Source organism: Lolium rigidum, chromosome 1 (assembly GCF_022539505.1).
Source record: "Lolium rigidum isolate FL_2022 chromosome 1, APGP_CSIRO_Lrig_0.1, whole genome shotgun sequence".
Lineage (NCBI taxonomy): Eukaryota > Viridiplantae > Streptophyta > Magnoliopsida > Poales > Poaceae > Lolium > Lolium rigidum.
This window is the reverse complement of record NC_061508.1, coordinates 184,570,278-184,588,148: the sequence shown is the minus strand read 5'-3', so window position 1 is coordinate 184,588,148 and position 17,871 is coordinate 184,570,278.

Genomic DNA, 17,871 nt, shown 5'->3' with positions numbered 1-17,871 from the left:
CATCATGAAGTTTTCATGATTTGATGGGTAAAATTATGAGTGAAATTGTTCATCACATTAAAAAGTTACTAATAGTGAAATCCGGAACACTTGTCATGTGATGATCAACTTCAAAGTGTGAACCTCAAGGTTATTGGTATTTGACCAACAAGCCTAGAAGTTATTGATGTTGAAGTGTTTTCAGAAATATGAGGAAAGTCGAAAGAGAAACTACAAAAAGATTTTTGGCATCAAGACAGAAAAGACTAGAAGTCTAGCTCATGTGTATATAGATGATATACATGTTATGAATGTATTCTTTGATTGGTCACACAATGGAATTCTTGGGTATAAGTACCATATTGGTTGGTATGAGATGTCATACAACACAACACAATACAAAAATACAATGGCCTAAGTGACTGATAAGGAATGTGGTAATAATGCACGTCTGGACAAAATAAAGTGTTATTATGTTCGTCGTTGGCATTCTACCTAGCCCTTCAGATATATAATAAAGAACTTAATAATTGTTATTTAGCTCTGGTCAAATAAAAACAATGAGTTGTTCAAAGTTATGACCGTACTCCGTGTACGAAGGATAAATTATTATAAATCTTAATGGTGAAACACACATGCATAACTCTGACGCTAAAATGCCATAAGGCAAATGATTTGAATTCCACTTATTTGTAGAACCGCTATTTAGATCATGTTAGAAAGGAACGCATGAAGAAACTCCATGCAAATGGATTTTTGGAGTCATTTGATTTTTGAATCGTTTGGGCACTTGAAAATCTTTTCTAAAGAAAATAAATACCGTCATGGGCCAAGAGTTGAACGGGCAACTAACTTAGTGGAAACATACATGATGATATATGTGGTTCATTGGGCATAGTTATGAGCGGAAGATTCTTCTACATCATGAAAACTTCCAACAATGAATTGGGTGTATATATATGGATATATTTATTCGTTGAGGAAGAAGTTTGAAACATTTGAAGAGATTCAAATAAATTTCAGCATGAAGTGGAAATCATCGTAATAGAAAAGTCAAATATCTATGATTGGATCATGGTGGAAATATTTGAATTGCAATTTTTAGCGAACATCTAAGAGAGTTATGAAATTGTTCCACAACTCACGTTTCTCGGAACACCATATTTATGATGGAGCATTCGAAAGACGTATCCAAACCTTGTTGGATTAATGATGAGATAAAATAAAATGATGCCATTATATTTTGTGGATTATGCTTTAGAGACTACCGCTTTTACACTAAATAGAGCGTCATCATAAATCTGTTGAAATGACACCATATGAGTTATGGCATGGGTATAAACCCTAATAGTCCTTTCTTAAAATTTTGGTATGCATAGCTGATGTCTACGTTCCCCCTCCTTTCCTGTAGACAGTGTTGGGCCCCCAAGAGCAGAGGTTTGTAGAACAGCAGCAAGTTTTCCCTTAAGTGGATCACCCAAGGTTTATCGAACTCAGGGAGGAAGAGGTCAAAGATATCCCTCTCATGCAACCCCGCAACCACAAAGCAAGAAGTCTCTTGTGTCCCCAACACACCTAATAGGTGCACTAGTTCGGCGAAGAGATAGTGAAATACAAGTGGTATGAATAAATATGAGCAGTAGTAACGGCGTGTAGTTGATGGTGGTAATATGGTAGCGAGTAACGCTAGCAATAGTAACGCGATAAAACAATAAACAAGCAGCGATAGCGATATTTAGGAACAAGGCCTAGGGATTACACTTTCACTAGTGGACACTCTCAACATTGATCACATAACAGAATAGATAAATGCATACTCTACACTTTTGTTGGATGATGAACACATTGCGTAGGATTACACGAACCCTCAATGCCGGAGTTAACAAGCTCCACAATAATGCTCATGTTTTAGTAACCTTTAGTGTAAGATAGATCAACGGACTAAACCAAGTACTAGCATAGCATGCACACCGTAACCTTCATGCATATGTAGGAGGAATAGATCACATCAATACCATCATAATGATAATTAACTCCACAATCTACAAGAGATCATGATCATAGCCTACGACAAGAACCACACGGTGCACACACTAGTCACCTTTACACACGTGCGGGAGGAATAGAACTACTTTAATAACATCACTAGAGTAGCACATAGATGAATTGTGATACAAAACTCATATGAATCTCAATCATGTAAAGCAGCTCATGAGATCATTGTATTGAAGTACATGGAAGAGAGATGAACCACATAGCTACCGGTACAGCCCCGAGCCTCGATGGAGAACTACTCCCTCCTCATGGGAGCAGCAGCGGTGATGAAGATGGCGGTAGAGATGGCAGCGGTGTCGATGGAGAAGCCTTCCGGGGGCACTTCCCCACTCCGGCAGGGTGCCGGAACAGAGACTCCTGTCCCCCAGATCTTGGCTTCGCGATGGCGGCGGCTCTGGAAGGTTTTCCGTATCGTGGTTCTTTCTGTCGATGTTTTTAGGTCACGACGGCTTATATAGGCGAAGAATCGGAGTCGGAGGGGCCACGGGCTGCCCAGACTATAGGGGGGCGCGCCCCCCCCCTGGCCGCGCCGGGGTGTGGTGTGGGCCCCCCCTGGCACCTCTCTGGCCCTTCTCCGGTGCTCTGGAAGCTTCGCGAAATTATAAGATCCCGGGAATTGATTTCGTCCGATTCCGAAAATATTTCCTTACTAGGATTTCTGAAACCAAAAACAGCGAGAAAACAGCAAGCGGCCTTTCGGCATCTCGTCAATAGGTTAGTTCCGGAAAACGCATAAAAATGATATAAAGTGTGAACAAAACATGTTGGTATTGTCATAAAACAAGCATGGAACATCGGAAATTATAGATACGTTGGAGACGTATCAGCATCCCCAAGCTTAGTTCCTACTCGTCCTCGAGTAGGTAAACGATAAAAGATAATTTATGAGGTGACATGCTACCAACATAATCTTAATCATAGTATTGTAAAGCATATGAGATGAATGCAGCGATTCAAAACAATGTTAATGCAATGAGTAAACAATTGAATCATATAGCAAAGACTTTTCATGAATAGTACTTTCAAGACAAACATCAATAAGTCTTGCATAAGAGTTACTCATAAAGCAATAAATTCTTAGTAGAGACATTGAAGCAACACTATGGAAGATTAAGTTTCAGCGGTTGCTTTCAACTTGTAACATGTATATCTCATGTATAGTTGTCAATGCAAAGCAATATAACAAATGCAATAAGCAAGTATGTAAGAATCAATGCATAGTTAACACAAGCGTTTGCTTCTTGAGGTAAAGAGAAATAGGTGAACTGACTCAACAATAAAAGTAAAAGAATGGTCCTTCAAAGAGGAAAGCATCGATTGCTATATTTGTGCTAGAGCTTTTATTTTGAAAACATGAAACAATTTTGTCAACGGTAGTAATAAAGCATATGCATCATGTAAATTATATCTTACAAGTTGCAAGCCTCATGCATAGTATACTAATAGTGCCCGCACCTTGTCCTAATTAGCTTGGACTACCGGATCTTTGCAATGCACATGTTTTAACCAAGTGTCACAATGGTGTACCTCCATGCCGCCTGTACAAAGGTCTAAGGAGAAAACTCGCATTTTGGATTTCTCGCTTTTGATTATTCTCAACTTAGACATCCATACCGGGACAACATGGACAACAGATAATGGACTCCTCTTTAATGCATAAGCATGTGGCAACAATTATTATTCTCATATGAGATTGAGGATATGTGTCCAAAACTGAAACTTCCACCATGAATCATGGCTTTAGTTAGCGGCCCAAAGTTCTTCTCTAACAATATGCATGCTCCAACCATAAAGGTGGTAGATCTCTCTTACTTCGAGACAAGACGGACATGCATAGCAACTCACATGATATTCAACAAGGAATAGTTGATGGCGTCCCCGAAACATGGTTATCGCTCAACAAGCAACTTAATAAGAGATAAAGTGCATAAGTACATATTCAATACCACAATAGTTTTTAAGCTATTTGTCCCATGAGCTATATATTGCAAAGGTGAATGATGGAATTTTAAAGGTAGCACTCAAGCAATTTACTTTGGAATGGCGGATAAATACCATGTAGTAGGTAGGTATGGTGGACACAAATGGCATAGTGATTGGCTCAAGATTTGGATGCATGAGAAGTATTCCCTCTCGATACAAGGTTTAGGCCAGCAAGGTTGTTTGAAGCAAACACAAGCACGAACTAGTACAGCAAAACTCACATAAAAGACATATTACAAGCATCATAAAACTATACATCGTCTTCCTTGTTGTTCAAACATCTTACTAGAAAATATATAGACTCTAGAGAAACCACTCATGCAAACCGAATTTTAACAAGCTCTATGTATTTCTTCACTAATAGGTGCAAGGTATATGATGCAAGAGCTTAAATAAGAGCACAACAATTGCCAAGTATCAAGTTATTCAAGACATCATACCAATTACTACATGTAGCATTTTCCAATTCCAACCATATAAAAATGAACGAAGCAGTTTTAACCTTCGCCATGAACATTATGAGCTAAGAACACATGTGTTCATATGAACCAGCGGAGCGTGTCTCTCTCTCCCACACAAGCATTTATTCAAACAAAAACAAAAACAAAAGCACACAGACGCTCCAAGTAAAGTACATAAGATGTGGCCGAATAAAAATATAGTTTCAAGAGAAGGAACTCGATAATTTGTCGATGAAGAAGGGGATGCCTTGGGCATCCCCAAGCTTAGACGCTTGAGTCTTCTTGAAATATGCGAGGGTGAACCACCGGGGCATCCCCAAGCTTAGAGTTTTCACTCTTCTTGATCATAGTATATCATCCTCCTCTCTTGACCCTTGAAAACTTCCTCCACACCAAACTTTAAGCAAACTCATTAGAGGGTTAGTGCATAATCAAAAACTCACATGTTCGAGAGGTGACACAATCATTCTTAACACTTCGGACATTGCTTAAAGCTACTGGAAGGTAATGGAACAAAGAAATCCACCCAACACAGCGAAAGAAGCAATGCGAAATAAAAGGCAGAGTCTGTCAAAAACAGAACAGTCCGTAAAGACGAATTTTAAAATGGCACCAGACTTGCTCAAATGGAAAAACTCAAAACTAATGAAAGTTGCGTACATATCTGAGGATCACTCACGTAAATTGGCATAATTTTCTGAGTTACCTACAGAGAATTAGACCCAGATTCGTGACAGACAGCAATGCTGTTTCTGCGCAGCAATCCAAATCTAGCATCATCTTTACCATAGAGACTTTACTTGGCACAAAAACATGATAAGGAGAGGTTGCTACAGTAGTAAACAACTTCCAGGACACAAATATAAAACAAAGTACTGTAGCAAAATAAACACATGGGTTATCTCCCAAGAAGTTCTTTCTTTATAGCCATTAAGATGGGCTCAGCGAGTTTTAATGATGCATTTGCAAGAGATAGTATTTGAAGCAAAAGAGAGCTTCAAGAGGCAAATTCAAAAACATTTAAGTCTAACATGCTTCCTATGAAGAGGCATCTTGTACACAAATGAATTCATGAAGAACAAAGTGACAAGCATAAGAGGATAAAACACGAGTAACTTCAAGATTCTCAACATAAAGAGGGGAAACTTAATATTATTGAAATGCATATAACCATATTTCCCTCTCTCATAATAACTTTCAGTAGCATCATTGATGAAATCCACAATATACCCATCACTTAAAACATTCTTATCATGGTTCATATGCATAGAAGTATCATTAAATTTGGCATAAGAAGAGTTATTCTCATTAATAGTAATTGGAGCAGGGTTATTATCAAGAATTAGAACATGGTAAACAAGTTGCATATTAAGGGAATTGTTTTTGGTAACCCAATCATGACTATGACAAGTTTCATAAGGATAGTTAGAACCTATATCATAGCATTCTTTGTAATGATCATCGAGATCGGAGGCACAGTGTCATCATAAGAAATAGAATAGTTATCTTTCACAATCGGTTTATCTGTGTCCACACCATTATTGTTATTAGAAGGAGATGTATCAAGAACATAATGACCAGTAGCTAAAGGATTTTCAAACACCTCTTCCCCAAGCTTAGAGCTTTCTATATCATTATGGGAGGAAGCATGGATAGTACTGACGCTATGGCAATTATTATCATCATTTTCAGAATTAGTTTCCCGGAGATTTGTAATATCAAAAGTAGTGTGCTCATTCAAATCATGATCGCTAATGTATGTAAAGGGCATAGGAAGATCATCGTATTCAGATTCATTGTCACAATAATCATTAGGAGCAACATACTTACGGTTACCTAGCGTTATCTCATTCACGCGGGGATATGCTGTTACCTCTTTCTTTTTATTCCCCTTATTCTTCTTCTTCTTCTTCGTTCCCTTCTTCTTCTTCTCCTCCTCCTTTTCCTCGTTCCCTCCTTTAGGAGGAATAGGCTTGGGTGGCTTGTCCGCATTACCTGATTTACTTTCAGAAACAATGGAAGAAACTTGGGAGGATCCCTCCTTTTCATTAATTAGTTGAAAACACACAGCGGTCCTATTATATTTTGGTAAGGTGTCATCTTCTAAAATATTTTGTATGTAAGTATTTGTATGACTATTATCAATGCAATAAGAAAAACACCCATGCAGGACATCATCAATATCAAGATCACTCATATGTAACAAGGAGATTTTTCTCGACAGTTCTTCACACCCCAAGAATAGAGTAAGTTCATCATGCTGATTAGGAGTAATTTTATCATCACAATACAAATTTGCAGCACTCATTGGGTTCAAATTATCATTGGAGGGGCATTGAAAATTAAAATGACCCACTTCATGGCAAACTTCACAAATAAAAGGATAGAGGGCACAAACTTTTTTACCAAGATCATCTAGAGCCCTAAACCACTTTCTAGTTTTTTCATTAGCATGGTGGATACAATATTCATCTTTGATTTGATTAACTCCACAAGGTCTATGTATTCCACAAAAATTAACATGCTTATAGGAAATAACATTCTTAGGAGTTTGAGCATGCTCATTACAATAATTAACAACAATTTCATTCTTCATGCAAGCCTCTTTAAAAGGTTCATGATACTTATCAAAATTCTTTTTGGGCAATTCAAAATGAGAAGCAAAGGCTTTATAAAGATTTGCAGAAACTTGAGAGTCAAGACCATAAGTAGCACTCATATTTCGAAATTTATCGGTATCCATAAAAGTTTCAATGCATTCATAATCATAATTTATACCTGACTCTTTACCTTTGTCGTTCTCCCAATCTTCAGCGTTCTCCTTAATCCGATCAAGAAGGTCCCTTTTAAACTCTTCTTTGTTGCGCGTGAATGATCCAGAACAAGTAGCATCCAGCAAAGTCTTATCTTGAAGAGAAAGTCTCGCATAGAAATTATCAATAATGATATTACCTGGAAGCTCATGATTGGGGCATTTGAGCATTAAAGACTTCAATCTCTCCCATGCTTGGGCAATACTCTCTCCATCATGAGGCCAGAAATTATATATTCGGTTTCGGTCTTTGTGAATTTCACTTGGAGGATAGAATTTAGAATAAAATAGAGGCACAATATCCTTCCAATCAAGAGAATGCTCATCTTTTAGCAGTTTATGCCAATGCGCCGCTTTACCGATCAACGACATAGAGAATAATTTCTTCTTCACTTCATCCATAGAGATACCTGCACACTTGAATAACCCGCATAATTCATGCAAAAACGAGTAAATGATCTCCAGGATGCACAGTTCCATCCCCTTCATAGCGGTTATCCATAACACGTTCAATAATTTTCATAGGTATTTTATATGGAGTACTTTCAGTAGGTGCATTTAAAATATCACAAGCATCATTAGAGTTATCGCATATGGGAGATAAAGTATTATCAGAGCAAATTTTCTCCCCTAAAGATGGGAAGCTAAAAAGTTCACAAAAACTAGCTTCCCCAAGCTTAGACTTCTCCATAGCATTAGCAGTAATTGCATTCATACTAATAACATCGCTACTAGCATGCGAATAAGGTTCCATTGGTTTTTTAATGTTTGCACCAAACAATTCTAAATCAGGAAAAAGATTAAAAAGCTCACTAATTTTTTTGTTGTTTTCCATTATGCCTAACTAGTGTAAACAAGAAACAAAAAGATGCAATTGCAGGATCTAAAGGAAATAGCTTCGAGCACAAACACAATGGCGCCGTAAAAGTACTCGTTACTCGGAACCGGAGTATGAGTGCCTTTTTACCTTTCCTCCCGACAACGGCGCCGTAAAATAGCTTGATGTCTACGTTCCCCCTCCTTTCCTGTAGACGGTGTTGGGCCCCCAAGAGCAGAGGTTTGTAGAACAGCAGCAAGTTTTCCCTTAAGTGGATCACCCAAGGTTTATCGAACTCGTGGAGGAAGAGGTCAAAGATATCCCTCTCATGCAACCCTGCAACCACAAAGCAAGAAGTATCTTGTGTCCCCAACACACCTAATAGGTGCACTAGTTCGGCGAAGAGATAGTGAAATACAAGTGGTATGAATAAATATGAGCAGTAGTAACGACGTGTAGTTGATGGTGGTAATATGGTAGCAATAGTAACGCAGTAAAACAGTAAACAAGCAGCGATAGCAGTATTTAGGAACAAGGCCTAGGGATTACACTTTCACTAGTGGACACTCTCAACATTGATCACATAACAGAATAGATAAATGCATACTCTACACTTTTGTTGGATGATGAACACATTGCGTAGGATTACACGAACCCTCAATGCCGGAGTTAACAAGCTCCACAATAATGCTCATGTTTTAGTAACCTTTAGTGTAAGATAGATCAACGAGACTAAACCAAGTACTAGCATAGCATGCACACCGTAGCCTTCATGCATATGTAGGAGGAATAGATCACATCAATACCATCATAATGATAATTAACTCCACAATCTACAAGAGATCATGATCATAGCCTACGACAAGAACCACACGGTGCACACACTAGTCACCTTTACACACGTGCAGGAGGAATAGAACTACTTTAATAACATCACTAGAGTAGCACATAGATGAATTGTGATACAAAACTCATATGAATCTCAATCATGTAAAGCAGCTCATGAGATCATTGTATTGAAGTACATGGAAGAGAGATGAACCACATAGCTACCGGTACAGCCCCGAGCCTCGATGGAGAACTACTCCCTCCTCATGGGAGCCAGCAGCGGTGATGAAGATGGCGGTGGAGATGGCAGCGGTGTCGATGGAGAAGCCTTCCGGGGGCACTTCCCCACTCCGGCAGGGTGCCGGAACAGAGACTCCTGTCCCCCAGATCTTGGCTTCGCGATGGCTGCGGCTCTGGAAGGTTTTCCGTATCGTGGTTCTTTCTATCGATGTTTTTAGGTCACGACGGCTTATATAGGCGAAGAATCGGAGTCGGAGGGGCCACGGGCTGCCCAGACTATAGGGGGGCGCCCCCCGGCCGCGCCGGGTGTGGTGTGGGCCCCCCGGCACCTCTCCGGCCCTTCTCCGGTGCTCCGGAAGCTTCGCGAAATTATAAGATCCCGGAATTGATTTCGTCCGATTCCGAAAATATTTCCTTACTAGGATTTCTGAAACCAAAAACAGCAGAAAACAGCAACTGGCCTTTCGGCATCTCGTCAATAGGTTAGTTCCGGAAAACGCATAAAATGATATAAAGTGTGAACAAAACATGTTGGTATTGTCATAAAACAAGCATGGAACATCGGAAATTATAGATACGTTGGAGACGTATCAATAGCATAAGTAAATGAGTTTACAACCAAAATCTGATGAATGTCTTTGTTGGTTATCCCAGAGAACAAATTGGGAATTCTTTCCACTATGAAGTCAAAGACAAAAGTGTTTGTCGATGTTTCTTATTTCCAAGAAATTGTTTCTAGCGAAGTATTTGAGTGGGAGGACAATAGAACTTGATAAGGTTGATGAACCTGAGCATGATGATCAGAGTAGCGCAGCATCGGAAATGGTTCTGGAAGCGGCCACGATGAGCATGGCTCCCATGTCTACAAAGTGTTATAGTCATGAAGATCGAAGTACCTATTGAACCTTGTAGGTATGGTTTAGTTTGTGATCAAATAAATAATTTGTGAACAAAGGATTGATTTTGAACAATGATAAACTAATTACATACAAAGAAGCTATGATGGGCCCTGACTCCGTTAAAATGGCTAAGATCCATGAAATCCAAGATAGTATCTAAAATCAAGCTTGGAGCTTGACAAACCTTTTTGAAGGAATAAATACTTTTTGAAATTAAATAGATCTATAAAATTTATAGACTTGGATATTATATCCTTGAATAAGCTCAACTTGTCAAAAGATTGTTTATGACATAGTTCAAAGAGTTGACTGCGATAAGATTAGATCTTCAGCAGCGATGCTTATAGTCTATGCGGATTGTTCTAGTAATCGCTACATATTTCTTTTATGAGATATGCTAGTAGGATGGCAAAATACATTACTTAACAGAAGTGTGTATTAAAGGTGTATACAAGATACAACTGAGAGTTTTGCTGGTCCGTGGAATACTAAAAAGGTATACAAACTTCACTGGATGAAGTGAGTATCACGGAGTTGGAATCTTCACCGGATGAAATGATCAAAGAGTTATGATTTCATCAGAAACGATGAAGATGCTTGCATTTGCAAGAAATTAAGTGGGAGCGCTGAGACATAGTTATAATATTATATGTGGATGGCATATCATTGATTATAAATGATGTAATTATATACTTGATGTGATTAAAAGTTTTCATTGAGAATAAACTTCAATGAAAGATTTGGACTGAAACATATTTAGCGTGAAGATCTATGAAGATAGATTGAAACGCAAAATAAGTTTAAGACAAAGTACATAGAGTGAATATTGAAGTACTTCAATATAAAACAGTAAGAAGGTGTTCTTTTCCATGTGAAAGTTTAACAAGACTTGAGTGTATTTGACACTCGATGAGTAAAAACACATGAGTGATTTTAGATCACGAATAATATGTACAAAATCAGATGTCATGTGCTCTAAAGTGTTAAGAGCATATAGCAGAATGATTCATGTAATGATCATTGGACAACAGTAAGAATATCTATGAGTGCTTTAGAAGAACCAAGGATATATATATAGTTTTGTATGGGTAATGACAAACAAATTGCTGTAAGGTGTTACACCGATATTAGTTTGGTCACATATAAAAAATAAAATTTCAATCTCAATTAGGCTAAGTGTTGTTTAAAAGTAGCACAATGAGCTAGAAGAAGTCTATGCTAGATTTAGATGAGTTCTAAATATTGTGAAGGATTCTACAAACGAAGGCAGAGTATGTCATTGTTTTGACAAATGACTGAGGAGTTTTAAGTCGAGGAGTTCTTTGAGAACTTGGTGTAGTTCCGATAGTGTTAGAACTTTGAAGCTATATTGTGTGTGACAATATTAGTGATATATTTCAGACCGCGGAATTAAGGTTCCACCAGAAGACTGAACATATATGTTTTATGCCGACTCATTTGGAAAATGAGTGATGCGTTGAGACGCAAATGAATTGCAAAATACATACGTTTCTGAGCGTGTCAGATCCGTTGACTGAAGCCTCTCCCATGAGCAAAACATGATAAGCACCAGAAGGCCAAGGTGTTATATCTTTACAAATGTAAACTAGATTATTGACTCTAGTGCAAGTGGGAGACTGTTGGCGATATACCCGAGAGGCAATAATAAAATATTTATTGTTATATCTTAGTGTTCATGATAAATGTTTACACTTTGTATTAACCGGAAACATTAATACATGTGTGTTGTGTAAACAACCAGAGTCCCTAGTAAGCCTCTCATTTAACTAGCTTGTTGATTAATAGATGATCATGGTTTCCTGATCATGAACATCGGATGTTATTAATAACAAGATCATATCATTAGGTGAATGATGTGATGGACACACTGATACGTCTCCAACGTATCTATAATTTCTTATGTTCCATGCCACATTATTGATGATATCTACATGTTTTATGCATACTTTATGTCATTATTATGCGTTTTCCGGAACTAACCTATTGACGAGATGCCGAAGGGCCGGTTCTCGTTTTCTGCTGTTTTTGGTTTCGAAATCCTAGTAAGGAAATATTCTCGGAATCGGACGAAATCAACACCGAAGATCTTAGAATCCCCGGGAGCTTCCAGAACACCCGAGAACCGTCGAGAGAGGGGCCACGGGGGCCCACACATGGTGGCGGCGCGGCCCAGGGAGGGCGCGCCGCCCTAGTGTCCGGTGGCCCCGGACCCCCTCGACCTTGCCCTTCCGCCTATTTAAAGCCTCCGTCGCGAAAACCCCGACACGTTCGACGAAACCGGAGAAAACCTTCCGAGCCGCCGCCATCGCGAAGCCAAGATCCGGGGGACAGGAGTCTCCGTTCCGGCACGCCGCCGGGACGGGGAAGTGCCCCGGAAGGCTCCTCCATCGACACCACCACCATCTTCATCAACGCTGCTGTCTCCCATGAGGAGGGAGTAGTTCTCCATCGAGGCTCGGGGCTGTACCGGTAGCTATGTGGTTCATCTCTCTCCTATGTACTTCAATACAATAATCTCATGAGCTGCCTTACATGATTGAGATTCATATGATGATGCTTGTAATCTAGATGTCATTATGCTAGTCAAGTGGGTTTTACTTATGTGATCTCCGGAGACTCCTTGTCCCACGTGTGTAAAGGTGACAGTGTGTGCACCGTGTGGGTCTCTTAGGCTATATTTCACAGAATACTTATTCACCGTTATGAATGGCATAGTGAAGTGCTTATTTATATCTCTTTATGATTGCAATGTGTTTTGTATCACAATTTATCTGTGTGCTACTCTAGTGATGTTATTAAAGTAGTTTATTCCTCCTGCACGGTGTAATGGTGACAGTGTGTGCATCGTGTAGTACTTGGCGTAGGCTATGATTGTGATCTCTTGTAGATTATGAAGTTAACTATTGCTATGATGGTATTGATGTGATCTATGCCTCCTTTCGTAGCGTGAAGGTGACAGTGTGCATGCTATGTTAGTACTTGGTTTGGTTATGTTGATATGTCATGCACTCTAAGGTTATTTAAACATGAACATCGAATATTGTGGAGCTTTGTTAACTCCGGCATCGAGGGTTCGTGTAATCCTACACAGTTAGTGGTGTTCATCATCCAACAAGAGGGTGTAGAGTCTAGCATCTATCTATTTATTCTGTTATGTGATCAAAGTTGAGAGTGTCCACTAGTGAAAGTATGATCCCTAGGCCTTGTTCCTAAATACTGCTATCGCTGTTTGTTTACTGTTTTACTGCATCTTTACTTCCTGCAATATTACTACCATCAACTGCACGCCAGCAAGCACTTTTCTGGCACCGTTACTACTGCTCATATTCATTCATACCACCTGTATTTCACTATCTCTTCGCCGAACTAGTGCACCTATTAGGTGTGTTGGGGACACAAGAGACTTCTTGCTTTGTGGTTGCAGGGTTGCATGAGAGGGATATCTTTGACCTCTTCCTCCCTGAGTTCGATAAACCTTGGGTGATCCACTTAAGGGAAACTTGCTGCTGTTCTACAAACCTCTGCTCTTGGAGGCCCAACACTGTCTACAAGAATAGAAGCACCCGTAGACATCACACACCCATAGTAAGCATAGCATGAGATCAAGTCATTAATTTCAAACTTGATATAAGCTTTCGATACATAGTTACCAGTCCTTCGACCATGAGATCATGTAAATCACTTACACCGGAAGGATGCTTTGATTACATCAAACACCATTGCGTAAATGGGTGGTTCTAAAGATGGGATTAAGTATTCGGAAAGTGTGAGTTGAGGCATATGGATCAAGAGTGGGATTTGTCCATCCCGATGACGGATAGATATACTCTGGGCCCTCTCGGTGGAATGTCGTCTAATTAGCTTGCAAGCATGTGACCGATACGTCTCAAACGTATCTATAATTTCTTATGTTCCATGCTACTTTTATGATGATACTCACATGTTTTATACACATTATATGTCATTATTATGCATTTTCCAGCACTAACCTATTGACGAGATGCCGAAGAGCCAGTTGCTGTTTTTTGCTGTTTTTGCTTTCAGAAATCCTAGTAAGGAAATATTCTCGGAATTGGACGAAATCAACGCCCAGGGTCCTATTTTTGCACGAAGCTTCCAGAAGTCCGAGGGGGAGACGAAGTGGGGCCACGGGGCGCCGCCACACTAGGGCGGCGCGGCCTAGAGGGGGCCCACGCGGCCCTAGCATGTGGGGCCCCCATGACTCTCCCGACTCCGCCCTTCCGCCTACTTAAAGCCTCCGTCGCGAAACCCCCAGTACCGAGAGCCACGATACGGAAAACCTTCCAGAGACGCCGCCGCCAATCCCATCTCGGGGGATTCAGGAGATTGCCTCCGGCACCCTGCCGGAGAGGGGAACCATCTCCCGGAGGTCTCTTCATCGCCATGATCGCCTCCGGATCGATGTGTGAGTAGTTCACCCATGGACTATGGGTCCATAGCAGTAGCTAGATGGTCGTCTTCTCCTCATTGTGCTATCATGTTAGATCTTGTGAGCTGCCTATCATGATCAAGATCATCTATTTGTAATCCTACATGTTGTGTTTGTTGGGATCCGATGAATATTGAATACTATGTCAAGTTGATTATCAATCTATCATATATGTTATTTATGTTCTTGCATGCTCTCCGTTGCTAGTAGAGGCTCTGGCCAAGTTGATACTTGTGACTCCAAGAGGGAGTATTTATGCTCGATAGTGGGTTCATGCCTCCATTAAATGCTGGGACGATGATGAGAAAGTTCTAAGGTTGTGGATGTGCTTGTTGCCACTAGGGATAAAACATCGATGCTTTGTCTAAAGATATTTGTGTTGATTACATTACGCACCATACTTAATGCAATTGTCTGTTGTTTACAACTTAATATCTGGAGGGGTTCGTATGATAACCCGAAGGTGGACTTTTTAGGCATAGATGCATGCTTGGATAGCGGTCTATGTACTTTGTCGTAATGCCCTGATTAAATCTCATAGTACTCATCATGATATATGTATGTGCATTGTTATGCCTTCTTTATTTGTCAATTGCCCAACTGTAATTTGTTCACCCAACATCTGCTATCTTATGGGAGAGACACCGCTAGTGAACTGTGGACCCCGGTCCTATTCTTTACATCCGAAATACAATCTGCTGCAATTGTTCTTTACTCGTTCTTCGCAAACAACCATCATCATCCACACAATACATCTAATCCTTTGTTTACAGACAAGCCGGTGAGATTGACAACCTCGTCTGTTACGTTGGGGCAAAGTTACGTGATTGTGTTGTGCAGGTTCCACGTTGGCGCCGAAAACCCTGGTGTTGCGCCGCACTACACTCCTCCGCCATCAACCTTCAACGTGCTTCTTGGCTCCTCCTGGTTCGATAAACCTTGGTTTCTTTGAGGGAAAACTTGCTACTGTACGCATCACACCTTCCTCTTGGGGTTCCCAACGGACGTGTCGACTGCACGCATCAAGCTATTTTTCTGGCGCCGTTGCCGGGGAGATCAAGACACGCTGCAAGGGGAGTCTCCACTTCCAGTCTCTTTACTTTGTTTTTGTCTTGCTTTACTTTATTTACTACTTTGTTTGCTGCACTTAAACAAAACACAAAAAAATTAGTTGCTAGCTTTACTTTATTTACTGTCTTGTTCTCCATATTTAAAACACAAAAAAAAATTTAGTTACTTGCATTTACTTCATTTACCTTTAGTTTATTTCATCATGTTTCCTCCTAAGTTCACTCTGAAAGACATACCGGTAGGACGTGGGTCTATAATTGGGAGAGATAATATATAAGAATTTTTCACTCATGTTAGTACCGCTGAAGATTTTGAAGATAGACACTTGGTAGAACTTGCTCCTACTTATGAAATTGCTGCTGCTTGTTTAGTTTGCATGTTGGAAACTAAATTTGTTAATCTCAATCCTATAATCCAACACATGTTTCTCACACTTGGTGATATGGAGGAAGGGGAAAAGAAAGATTTTGTTTTAGAAACCCTTCTTAAAGAATTTGGTGGAGTAGCAAGAGAGGCCGAAAGGTCTTTATTAAATATAAGATGCTTGGCTCTTATACCAATTTTGTTAGTATCCTTGAAAAGATGGACATGGAGAGAGTAAAGTACACTAATAATATTAATGATGGTGGGGAAATTAAGACAACAATACCTTGTAAGCTCCTGGGAATGAATGACGCCCTAGAGAATAACTATGGTTGGCTTGTCCCTGAAAATTTGTTTGACGAGGATACCAAACCTAAGAATAATGAAAAGGGAGCCTCTGAAACTCACATAGATAATATAAAATGCATAGTTGAGAAAACTCCCAACACCTATGTCGATGCTTCATCTCTCGATAACACTTGATACACACTTTCTGCGCCTAGCTGAAAGGCGTTAAAGAAAAGCGCTTATGGGAGACAACCCATTATTTTACTTCTGCACTTTATTTTATATTTGAGTCTTGGAAGTTGTTTACTACTGTATCAACCTCTCCTTATCTTTATTTTATTTCATAGTTGTGCCAAGTAAAGTCTTTGATAGTAAAGCCAATACTAGATTTGGATTACTGCGCAGGAACAGATTTCTTGCTGTCACGAATTTGAGCAGTAGTCCCTGTAGAAAAATCAAAAAAATCTGACAATTTACGTGCGTGATCCTCAGATATGTACGCAACTTTCATTCAATTTGGGCATTTTCATCTGAGCAAGTCTGGTGCCACTTTAAAATTCGTCTTTACGAACTGTTCTGTTTTGACAGATTCTGCCTTTTATTTCGCATTGCCTGTTTTGCTATGTTAGATGGATTTCTTTGTTCCATTAACTTTTAGTAGCTTTGTGCAATGTCCAGAAGTGTTAAGAATGATTATGTCACCTCTGAATATATGAATTATGCACTGACCCTCTAATGAGTTTGTTTCGAGTTTGGTGTGGAGGAACTTTTCAAGGGTCAAGAGAGGAGGATGATACAATATGATCAAGAAGAGTGAAAAGTCAAAGCTTGGGGATGCCCCCGTGGTTCATCCCTGCATATTTTAAGAAGACTCAAGCGTCTAAGCTTGGGGATGCCCAAGGCATCCCTTCTTCATCGACAACTTATCAGGTTCCTCTAGTGAAACTATATTTTTATTCCGTCACATCTTATGTGGTTTACTTGGAGCGTCTGTTTGTTTTTATTTTTGTTTTTGTTTGAATAAATCGGATCCTAGCATTCTTTGTTTGGGAGAGAGACACACTCCGCTGTTTCGTATGAACACATATGTTCTTAGCTTTATCTTTAATGTTCATTGCGAAATTTGAACTATTTCATTCATTGTTATATGGTTGGAAACGGAAAATCCGCATGTGGTAAATGGTTTAATGTCTTGAATAATGTGATACTTGGCAATTGTTGTGCTCATATAGATCATGTTTAAGCTCTTGCATCATGTACCTTGTACTCATTAATGAATAACTACATAGAGCTTGTTAAAATTTGGTTTGCATGATTGATCTCTAGAGTCTAGATATTTTACGGTTGAGGTGTTTGAACAACAAGGAGACAATGTAAAGTCTTATAATAGTTACAATATGTTCATATGTGAGCTTTGCTGCACCTTTTATACTTGAGTTTGCTTCAAACAACCTTGCTAGCCTAGCCTTGTATTGAGAGGAATTCTTCTCGTGCATCCAAATCCTTGAGCCAATTACTATGCCATTTGTGTCCACCATACCTACCTACCACATGGTATTTCTCCGCCATTCCAAGGTACATTACTTGAGTGCTACCTTTAAAAT